Source organism: Vombatus ursinus, unplaced genomic scaffold (assembly GCF_900497805.2).
Source record: "Vombatus ursinus unplaced genomic scaffold, bare-nosed wombat genome assembly UNPS02006779.1, whole genome shotgun sequence".
NCBI classification, from domain to species: Eukaryota; Metazoa; Chordata; class Mammalia; order Diprotodontia; family Vombatidae; genus Vombatus; species Vombatus ursinus.
Window position 1 is genome coordinate 7726550 of NW_020946557.1, and position 12508 is coordinate 7739057.

A 12508-nucleotide genomic window follows, 5' to 3' on the forward strand; every position below is an offset into this window, starting at 1 on the left:
CTGTGATCCAGCCAGACTGGCTTCAGTTTCATTCAACATTTCCATGTTCTCTCTCTCCCTTTGCACTGACCATTCCTCATGCCTGGACTGTCCCCCCTTCTCACCAGTGCCTCTCTTCCTTCAAGACTCAGCTCAAGCACCACCTTTTAAGAGAAGCCTCTCTTGATCCCCCAAGTACTAGTGCCCTCTTTCCCAAATGACCTTGCATTTAACTACTATTACTAATATTTTATTCATTCTGTATACACTTATAGATTTACTTAGGGTTTCCTCTCATTGCAATGTCAATTCCTTGTAAGTAGGGATAATTTCATTCTTTGTCACTCTATCCATGGTATTCAGCACAATTCCTGGCACAGAAGGAACTTCATAAATGTTTGTTGATGTGATTGTTGATGGTCTCACACACAAGCAGTAAAGGATAGAGCCAAGATTCCAATGGAGGTCCTCTAATTAAACCCAGTGTTCTTTATACCGTACCATACTCATCTAGTCCAACTCCTTCTTAAAGCATAAGCCCCTCCTGCTGCTTCGCCAGCATATGGTCAGCTGAGTCTTTTCCTAAACACTGAATGACAGGTAACCAGGCAACCTTTTCCATTTTTGGACAGCTCGACATTGTTAAGTTGTATTCCTTCTAATCTGCCTCGTTATAGTTTATACCTACTGGTCTTAGGTCTATTTTTTGGGTCCAAGCAGAATAAATGCATTCTTTCTTCCATTTCAATAGGAAATCATCTCTTCTCCTTCCCTCTCTCATTCTCCTTCTCCCACCACCACTACCAAAAAGAAAAAAAAATATATATATATATATAGCAAAATACCAGTAGCATAGGACCTTGGCTTAGATCCTGCCTTTGGAAGCTCTGTGACCCTGAGCTCACTTAATCTCTGAGATTCAGCTAACCACATCTATAAAATGAAGATAATAATACTTTTTACTACCTACCTCACAAGACTGCTCCAAATTCACCTAACTGTAAGCTCATCCAATTTATATCCATCCATCCTTTACACAAGAATTTTATGAGACATGGTCAAATGTTTTACTGAAATCCAGATATGTTATGTAACATTTCTCCAAACTGAATGCCCTTAGAAAATTCTTTCAGTTCCAAAACTCAGAGATGACCCAAAAAGCAGCAGTTCCCAAAGTGTGGTACACAGACTACTGGTAAGAGGCAGGAAGGTTGGTAAGATCCATTCAGAGGGTCTGTAAGGTCAAAATTCACAGACTGGAGCTGGATTTTCTTCAAATACTGCAAAACAGAACATGATGAATAAAGCAGATATGACCATTCAGCTGCCTTTTATTAAGCCAGACATTATTAGATTTGGGGGGGGGGGGAGGTGAAACAATGCCACTTTTCTCATTAGCTTTTTTGTATGGAAAAAGTTATTTTTCATTAAAATGTTATTTATGTCAGCATGTAATGGGTTTACTGTTGTTTTTAAATGAATTAACAAATATTTTAAAATTTTATCAGTTTTAATTTCTAATTTTATTAATATCAATAGATATAACCCACATAAACAAGCAATTTAGGGTCAAAATTTTAAAATTTTAAACTTCCAAACCAGTTTATTTGGCCTTTGAGTGTATCTCTTCTTTCTGTTCACATAGCCACCACCTTAAAAAAATTTTTTAAATGCTGAGGCTAAAAAATTTGAGAAAAGCTGGCATATGGATTTAGAAGAGAGGAGCTTAGATTAGATGATATCTAATGGCCTCTCTGACTCTAAGAAGGATGATGTGAAATCATTTGTTTTTGATCCTAATAGAGAGTAGTATTTTATTTTGTTTGGTTTTTTTTGGTTTTTGGTGGAGGCAGAACTGACCTGTAATCTTATAGTGAACTAGTGACATCTTCTTCCACATTGGTGAGGGGTTGGCACATGTCTTAAGAGTTGCCTAGGGCCACAGAGAGATTAAATGATTTCCCTAGGGTCACAGCCAATATTCATCAGAGACCAGATTTGAACCTGAGTCTTACTAAGAGACCAGACCAGCACTCTGTTATCTATTATATCATACTGTCTCCTTTTTTACTTGTTGTTGAGTCATTTCAGTCATGTCTGACTTCACTTTTTGGGGTTTTCTTGGCAAAGATACTGGAATGGTTTACCATTTCCTTTTCCAGCTCATTTTACAGATAAGGAAACTGAGACAAATAGGGTTAAATGACTTGTCTAGGTTCACACAGCTTGTCTTGGCCAGATTTGAACTCGTGAAGATGAGTCCTCCTTATTCCAAGCCAATCACTCTATCCACTGTGCCACCTAGCTGCCCCACCTCTCCCTTTAGATATGTCATAGTTCGGCAATTCATCATCTGTTCATCCTTTAATTTTTCACCATACCACTATACTAATAGTGGAAGAGACAGATCTGGGGCTTTTTTTTTCTTCATCATATCAACTCAGAATTACAGTATTGTGAAGATCACTGGAGAGGCAGGGGAAGGAGAGGAAGGAGAAAAAATTAACAAACTGCAGATAGCCAGTTTTAAACTAGTTTTAAACAGAATTTTTCATGTCTTTATCTCTCTGTGTCTCAGAGTTCTAGTGGCACCCCTTAGGCCAGTAGAGTTCTTCTAATACTATTATTGTGAGCCCTAATACCAGTGCGTTCACCCAAATATTAATCACTTGTCATTAGTGACCCAATATCATTTGCCAGTGCTAGTTAGTATCTCCTCCAGTATCATTTAACTAACGGACATCTCACTATCACTAATAACTAATTAAAATCAATTTGTTTTTACAAAGGAATCTCTACTTAAAAAGGTATAGCAAGAACCAAAATATAACTACCTCTGATATTAGAGAATGCCCTCTTCCCTCTACATACCCTTTAACTTCTGAAGGAAGTAAATACAAACTTAGAGTGGTAACTTCAAAACACTATTATGCAGTTCACTTCCTGGTGCAGCTCAGCTGATGGATGAGTCTTTTTCTTGCTTATAAGACATGCTATCTCAGTGGCTAAGTAAGTGCACTGCTAGGCTGGGTCAAGCAGGTCCTTCCTTAGGCAGGATCCTTCCAAACCTCAGCTCCTAGACCTCTGATGGCTCTCCTAACATTTAAAAGTTTACAAGATCATGGTCTGACTCATTCTATCTCTGATACTGGTACATTCAAGAACAAGAAAGAAGAAATACAACAGAGAAAGAAGAAACAGCAGTGCCATAGTTCAAGGCCATTATGTTATCTTAGGTGAGGAAAGCAGACTGCTGGTACTACCTCTCTCTGCACCCAGATGATGACAGCTGTTCCTGCCTCACTTGCCACCACAGAAGAGACCTCAAATTTCTCCACTGGAGCTTTTTGTATGCATTCTCAATTCCGGCTTAGCAGTCATTTAAAAACCTTATCTTCACCATACAATAAGTGGACAGGAAATGACTTCAGAATACCTATACATGTTCAGAATCTGGGCAGGGCACCAGCTCACAAAACCCCTCATATGGGTTGACAGCAGCAGGTGTAGCTCCCTATGTGTGCTTAGAGGACTAGACCCCCAGTGGCCAGTCCTATTACAATATGTTCAGAGATAAGTAAATCCAAGTGTGAAGTAGTCCTGAGACCAAAATGGAGGACTACTGATCCAGAACTATTGTCTTAATCTTGGAGAATCTTTTTCTTAAAACAACTCAAAGAAAAATGATACTACTCTTAGGTGGATCAATCTAGAGACCTTTTTCCTTGTTCTCATCTAGTCACTGACTCAATTATTTTAAGAAAGGCATCCTTCCTGGGCTGATGAGAAAGAGGACGTTGTTTTGGAATTGATAGTTAAAGACTGATAGAATTTCCCTTTCAGATTAGTCCAAAAAGCTTCAGACTGAGATAATTTTAAATATTTTCTTAATATTCTAAAATAGGGAGCAGAGGGACAGGGGCTTTGTTTGCTTCCACAATGCAAATTGTGGAATTGCACAATTGTTTTCCTTGTTCCACTGCTCCTCTAATGTGTCATAGTTTGTCATTGTCAAGGTTAGTTTCTTTTGATGATTTCCCTTCTTTGCTCAGACATCTCTAACTCCTGGAGAAGTATTGCTACTTTTAAAGCTGCATGCCTTCATTCTTCCATTGTAAGAGAAGTGACCTTAAAATTTGCTTGAGAATACCAAAAAGGACTTCCTAGAATTATTTTAAGTGACCATTGCATAGGAAGGGAATTGGCTTCCCTGATGAGTAAATCATCAAACATAAAGAAACTTTTTTCTAAAAAATGTATTTTCAAGTAAATTCTCAAAGAACAAAAAAACGGCTTAAGCTAAAAACAGTATTATGCTCCTGGGAAATAATGAAAAAAGGATGGAATATTATCCTTAGCTGCAAGAGTTAAAAAAACAGTAGAGCTAATAACAGTTTCCCACATGCTGCCACAGGTACTCCATAAAGTGTTTTTGTAGAAACTCCCAGACATGAGGAAAGCCTCAGACTCAAAATGAATCAATCAGCAAGTGTTTATCAAGTGCCTACTATGTGTCAAGCACTGAGGACATGAACACAAAAATGAAAGTTCTTTCCCTGAAGGAGCTTACATGTGAATGGCGAAGATGACAGGTATGTGTGCATAGATATGTAGGTATATACAGCATATGTACATGTATGTACATATGTATACTCTGTATTCATGTACAAAATAAATACAAAGTATTTGAGGAAGGATCCAACAGCTGAGTTTTGAAGGAAACTAGGGATTTCAAAAGGCAGAGGTGAGGAGGAAATGCATTCCAGGCAGGGAAGACAACCAGTACAAATGCACAAAGAGCAAATAAACCAACACAGCTAGATCACAGAGTGAATAGAAAGGAGAAGTGTTTTTAAAGATTGGAAAAAGGGGAAGGGGCTAGGTTGTAAAAAGCATTAAAAAACATCAGAAGCATTTATATTTGATCTTAGAAGTAATACAGCACCACCAAAATTTATTGAGGAGGGAATAACATGATCAGATATGCACTTCAGGAAAATCACTTTGGCAGTAGTATATAGGATGAACTGGAGAGGGGTGGGAAGGGGCAGGGAGATTAAATAGTCTGTCTCTGTAATAATTTAGGCAAGAAGTAATAGAGGGCTGAACTACAGTGATGGATTTGTGAGTAGAAAGGAGACTTATGAGAGATGTGGAGATAATTTAAAATGGCAAGATTGGAATTAGAGTAAGAAGTTGGGTATGAAATTTAAATTATGAACCTAGGTGTCTGCCCATTCTACAAACCTAGATGACTGACCAGAAATTGGGAAGTTCATAAGGAGGCTTTGGGGGAAAAGATGAGTTGTTTTCGACATGCTAGTTTTGAGATGCCTATAGGATGTGTGGTTCAAAATGTCTAAATGACAGCTAGTTAGTGAAGGAAGACTGCAGTCTTCTTTCTCTCAGGACTTTAGAGCTGGATACATAGATCTGTCAAACATCAGCATAGTGGTGATTGACTGAATCTATGACAGCTGATGAAGTCACAAGTGTTGTCCTTTGGGCTCAATGAGGACCAAAATGACATCGTGATGTCAAAGTCAACATACACAGTAACTCCGACTATGGCTGACCAGATCAGTATGAGCTTGGAAGGCTCTACCACAGCTCAGGCACAAATGGTCCAAATGATCACCAAGTGAATATAAAGAAAAAAAAGAGGCCCCAGGACAAAGCCTTGGGATATAACTATAATTAATGGGTGTGACAAGCTGATCCAACAAAAGAGACTGAGGTTCAATCATACAGGATAGAGAAAATATCTAGGAAGAGGATGGTCAACAATGTGACATGCTACAGAAAAATCAAGATGAGGATTGACAAGAGGCTATTAGAAGTGGCAGTTTGGAGATCATTTGTAACTTTGGAAATGGCAGTTTCAGTAAAGGGATGAGGTTGGAAGCCAGACTGCAAAGGTTTAGAAGAAAGGAAACAGAAGAGAAAGCTTTTTCAAGGAAGTTGGCTGAGAAATGGAGGAAAGATATAGGATGATAGCTAGTGATGATGGTAAGATCTGGGGTGGGGGGGGTGGTTTATGTGTTTTTGTTTAAGGATAGAGATTTGTGTATATTTGTTGGCAGCAGGGAGGGAACCAGTAAATAGAGAAAGATTGAGGATTGGGGAGGCTGGGATAATGGTGGCAACAATTTACTGAAGAAGACAGAAGAGGACAGGCTCAAGCATACATATAAGGGGTGGGCTTGGTAAAAAGGTCCATCTCTTCATCAGACTGGAGCAAAGGATTAAATAGTAAATGGTCTCAATTTTCTTGGTAAAGAATGAGGAAATTTTCTCAGCTAGAAAGGTGGTACAGTAGGAGGCTTGAGGAAAGGTTTAAAACAGCTGTTTTGGAAGTCAGAAGATTTGCTCTGGTCTATATAACTATTTCCCTGGGCCTAAGGCAAACCTGGGAAAGCTGCCAAAATGAAGGGACCCCAGGGATGCTTTGGGGAAACGTACAACCAACCTTTATCAGAACTTGAGCAGATCCATGGGGTTGCTCCTGAATTTAGCAAGTACACATCCTAGAGACTTGGAACTCTCTCTAGCTGGCATCTTCTTCAGCATGTGACAATTATCACCACAGTGTTATTGCAAGATCTGATGTTTCATGGGCCTTTCTTCATTCCAAAGTGTTCACACACATCTTCCTCCTAAATAATGTAGAAACAGGATACAAATAAAAAGAGGTAACTTTTTTCTTAAGCCACGTCAGTCTAAATGATTAAACAAGTTCCAAGGGTCTAGAAAATTCCATTATCACTGGGCATAGTATATGGTAAAGAATACTGAATTTGGAGTCAGAAGGCCTAAATTTTAAATGTCAGTGCTGTCATTTACATTATAAGCTCTTTGCCTGTTTTCTCATCTGCAAAATGAGGATAATAAAGCTCCGAATTAGGCTATCTCACATTATTGAAATAAATTAAAATGTGTACTTTACAGTTTACAAATTTAAACTATTTTTACTTGTTTCCTAAATCACTAGAAGTATACAAATGCCTATGCTAACATGTATCCTAGCCAACCTCAGATTTGAAGTTTACCATTTTTTTAGTTATCAATATTTTAATGGATAAAGATCCCACCAATTAACAAAGACCACCCCAAAACATTGAATTCTACATTTGCTTCTTCCTTAAAACCTTCAAGTAACATTAGCATGGTATTTTTCCTTATTGATGCATTTGTCTTGACAAAACAATTATTTTCCAAAAGTACCCCATGCATTGTAGCCACCTTTCCTTTAAAAAAGCAAAACTGTGTAACAAGGGATGCTACTGACAGCACATGTAACTTTCTATTCTTTCACCTAACCATTTCTTAACAGAAAGAAGTATGTTTTAATAGCAATTACAATTTTAATAGCAATTAATAGCAAGTCACCATTGGTCATTGCCTTTGACTTGAATTACTTTGTCTCCATTTACATTATTGTAGTCATAGGTATTGTTCTTTTGGTTTTTTATTCTTCACTCAGAATCAATTCTTGAGTCTTCGGTGTTGATCTAAAGCTTCCTATTTGCCATTCCTTTTAGTGCAACATTATTTCAATACCATTGTACACAAGTTTTTAAAACATTTCCAAATCAATGGACACATTTGTTTCTAGAGCAAGTCATCCAGGTCTTCCTCAGCAACTACAAATATTTTGATACTAAGGGAGCTTGCTGTCATTGACTTCCTTGGGGTGGGGGAAAGGTATAAAACTAGTAGAATTATAGGACCAAAAGGGATGATCAGTTCAGTGACTTTTCACACAATTCCAAATTGTTTTCTAAACTTGACCAGTTCACAGTTCCACCCAGTTTATTAGTACACTTTATCTTTCCACACTTACCTCAACATTGTGTATTTCCATCCTTCACCATCTGCCAATTTCATGGGTTTAAGTGACACTTTAATGTTTCCAATTTGGATTTTAAATATTAGTATTTTTATATAGTTATTGGTTTGCGTTTCTTCACTTAACTCACTTTATATCCTTTGACCACTTACCAATTTGTGACTCATTTTCATAATTGTATTAATTCTACATAGATTTTGGATGCCAAACTTTTATTAAAGATTTTTCATGCAAAGATTTTTTTGCTGATATACTTTTCCCCTTATCCTAATTGAATTCTGATTGTGTAAAAACATCTGCATCTTCTATATATTGAAATTATTTCCTCCTGTAACATTTTCTACCCCTCATCTGATTATAAAACTAACCTTTAGTTGTGAATCATATGGACTTTTACATATTTAGAGCATTTATATACTTGGCCATTATTGTGGTATATGGTATAAAATGTTGGTCTATATCTATTTTCTGCCAGTCTTCTTTCTAGTTTTCCCAGCTCTTGTTGAATCAAATTTCCCTCCTCCAGTAGGTTTATGTTCCTGATTTTTTACCAAAACTAGGCTGCTATACTTGTTAGTTCATAGGTATTGATAATCTAAACTAGTCCATTGACCTACTTTTCTATTTAAAAAAAATCAGTACCAAATAGTTTGATAATTATTGCTTTATAACTTGAATTCTGATAATGGTAGACCCCCTTAACACATTTTTAAAGAGATATGCTGCCCCCTTCTGGCACTTTACCAAATTGCAAATTCTATTAATATTAATAGTTTGAAGATGAAAGATAACCAAAGTTTAAGTTATTAGATCATTATTTTTCTTTCTCTTTCACAGTGGCCTTTATAGATTTCATCCATTCCTTATTTTGTATATACAATTTTACTTTATCCTTCTAGTTTATGGCTACACCTTTTATCTGCTTGATACAAATTATGTCTTCCTTTCCACCTCCAATTCCACTGTCCTCATACCAGGCAATATCTGCTAAACTTACTTCTTCCCATTCCTTCCTGGAAAAGAACATCTTTTCTGGCATCCCTTCCTTCCTATTCCAGCTCTAGTAACTCTTTACTTTCCCCATGTTTTGGTAATAAAATCATCATCTAGTCTAGATAATCATGCCAAGTCTCTGGGAGCTCCTTTGAGAAGGTAAAATATTGGATATATAAAGTCACCAGTTTCATAAGAAACCTCTGCACTAACCTAAGTATGGCGAAGCTCATCACCAGTAACCACTTGATAATTATTTCACAACAACCCAAGAAACAAAAATAGTTACAAAGTGGTCCTTTGTTCTGTGTGCCTCCCTTCTACAATGTGTTAGTAAAGAATGGCATTAAACATTGTTAGCTACTGGTATGTGAGATTCAATGGTTCAAGTACACAAAAGTGTATTATTACAATTTAAATTTTTTTTTTACCATATATGAAACCAGAAGACAAAAAGTATAATAGCTAAATGGTTAGAGGGCTTGAGTTCTTGGAGAGGGAAATAATAGAACTGGCAGGGTTATTTCCCCTACCACTGTGCTTCTGACTTTGAACTTTAGCGCCATGCCCCTCACTCTGGAACTTGCACCCTGGAGCCCTTCTCCCATTGGCGAGTTCTTCCTCTGGTCTTCATTTTGGCAGGAGATTCAGGCTTGTCCCCATAATTCCCCCAGTTCCTGCATTTCTGACTTTCCAGACTTGAACACCATGCTCCCCTGCTGTTCACCACTTCACCCTACCTCCCACTTTCCAACTTCTTTTTGTATGTTGTCTTCCCCTATGAGACTATAAGTTCCTCATGGGCTGGAGCTATCTTTCTGTTTGTATTTGTAGCTTCAGCACTTAGCACACTGCCTGACACATAGTAAGACCTTAACAAATGCTTATTGCCTTGCCTTGTATTTCTGGAAACAACAAAAATTATCACTTCATGAGATATTTAATCATCTCAGATTACAGTACTCATAAGTACTCCAAAAAGATCATCATGAAAATAATTATAGCTTATTCACCATCATCTATTGCAGAGGATGAGGAGATAAGAAAAGTTATATAAAGAACTTGGTAAAACTCCAAATTAAATCAAAGTATACTTTAATATTTAATAACTTCAGGGCACAGGTAAGCATTGGGGAGAATAGCAAAAAATGTTATAAAACAGGGTTAAGGAATAAAGAGAAGCATCACACCTATGTATCATAAAAATATGGTTCAGGAATAAGAAAAGCAAGTTAGTAGACTGCACAGAAGCATTCTACCTCCATGTATTTACCCTGTTAAAGAAAGTCAGAAGGCTCTCAACATGAAGTACCCAATTTCTTTCTTTTCAGTGAGGGGAGAGAAGGGGCCCAGATTTGAATTCTTTGGTTTTGGGAACTCCCAGTGTAGAAACTCCCTTCAATGATGCAAACTGGCAACTCCAATCTACCTTAAGTAGTTTTGAGAGTTGCCTGGGACACAGAGTGGTTAAGGGATTTGGCCATAGATACAAATCTAACCTGCAACTGGCAGGATGAACTCAGGTTTTCCTGACTCTAAAGCTAATGGTCTATCCCTCTTATCCACTATACTATATTGCATCAACAATTATCACAAGAAATCAAATTGTTAGATATTATTATGTGTGTATACACATAACACACACCACACACTCTTTTATAATACAGTAAAACTTCAATAAACCAGAATGCTAAGAAGACTTCTGATTTAATTAGAATTTAATTTCAGCTTAAATAAAACTTTTGTTTTAAGTTTTATCTAGAGTCTAAAATATTAGTCTGCTATCTTATCTAAGTAGAGTATAATTAAAGTTAATTCATCTTTCTTTGATGTTTTAGCATCTTGCCATGAACTCCTCACTGTCATCATTCTGAGTATCAGTATTACAGAAATTAAATAGTTTTACATCTGAACCCAGAATATACCCTGGATATAGCATTTTTGATTAAATGAATAACAGCAGGTTTGTTTCCTTACCACTTGCCTTTCCTAAATGTAAAACACATTTACTCCCTCCCCCCTTATTCTACCTCAATCTGTAAAACTGGGTCTCAACCAGACTTCTGAATATAACATGCCTACCCTTGCTACACATCAATATTCAAAAGAGCCATCATTTTGTCATTAAGAGTACTTGCTCCCTCCAGTGGAACAGATCACAAATGTTCCATACCTTAGCAGGTTTACAAGTTGCTGTGACCAACCGGTGAAAAATAAAATCATCTTCTGATAAAGCACCTCTTCAAACCTAGTTGGGATTCTAAGACAGTCTACTGTCAAGCTCATTCATACCCAAAGGCTTTCCAATGAACGGGGTAGTGCTTTACTGACTCACTCCAGTAGGCAACACTGTACACACTAGCATTCTCAATATTTTATCTACAAATTTTTATGTTGCTTTAACTTTTCTGTAGTATAAGTAAATCCTTGCAACTGAATATTGCTATTGCTAGAACTAGAAGAGGAAAAAACTAAAAAGTCTTCTAGAATGATTAGCTGGGTGCACAGAATAAGGTCCAGAATTCACTTCTCTTGGGAGACAAGATTTACTTTGCCCCTTTATAACATCTCTGGATAAAGTTCAAGCAGATACAGAGTGCAGTTCAGTGAATGTGCTAAACCCAAACTATTGTTGGCATATACTCCAAAAACACAAAGATAAAAAAGATGAAGGAAAAAGATTTAAAATTTTTCGTCCTTTCTTCACAATGTTTATATTTTAGATAGTTTCCTCCAACAATTTCACACATAAAGAATAAGTACCATACAAGATGGGCAGGCATAGATGAACTATGATCTGTATCACTCAAAGGAATACACACTATGTATCAAAATATTGTATTTTACTGGTTTACTGGTAGGCTTCTCTCATTTTGAGTTATATATCAAATAGTGAAATAAAAGTAAAATGTAGGAGATAGGTTCATTCCCTTAATGAAGCTCAAGCACAGAACTTGGTATGGAATACACATTTATGTCATACCTCTATACAGACACGTGTATGTAAACATTATCTGTGTGTGTGTGTGTGTTTCAAATACCAGTACATATTAGCACTTCTAATAGAGTATAACAAGAACAAATGAAATTTAAAATAAGTTTTGCGATTAAGGTATATATGAGGTATACCTGCAATTAAAGACTTTTTTTTTTGCAATTAAGGTATATATGAGGTATATATAAGGCATATATGAGATATACCTGCAATTAAAGACTTTTTTAATTCAGAGAAAATGTTTTCTGTAATGAGAAAGTTTGGGAAATTGCTGCTGAATCACTAGGTGGAAAAAACCAAATGCATGCTCTTTAGTAGCCTAGGATGTTTTTCAGCTAGTATTCACTTGATCATTGCTAATAGCTACCAGATGTTCATAACACCAAGAATAAGCCAAACTCACCTATTTCTTCAATATTTTCATGGTTAGAACAGAAAACTGATTCTACAGATGAATTTGCTCTGACATGCTCTTAACTAAAATATGCTTTATTCCTAATATAATTTGCCAAGATAAAATACCCTGACTATAAAACGTAGCTATTAAAATGATTCAAACCTGAACGGGATTTCACAACAGATGTTCTATATTAGCACAAATAATGAAGTAATCAATTAGAAAAAACTAACATGTTTACTAAGAAACAAAGAAGCACAAAAAATTTATTTTTGTTAAATAAGATAAAACATCA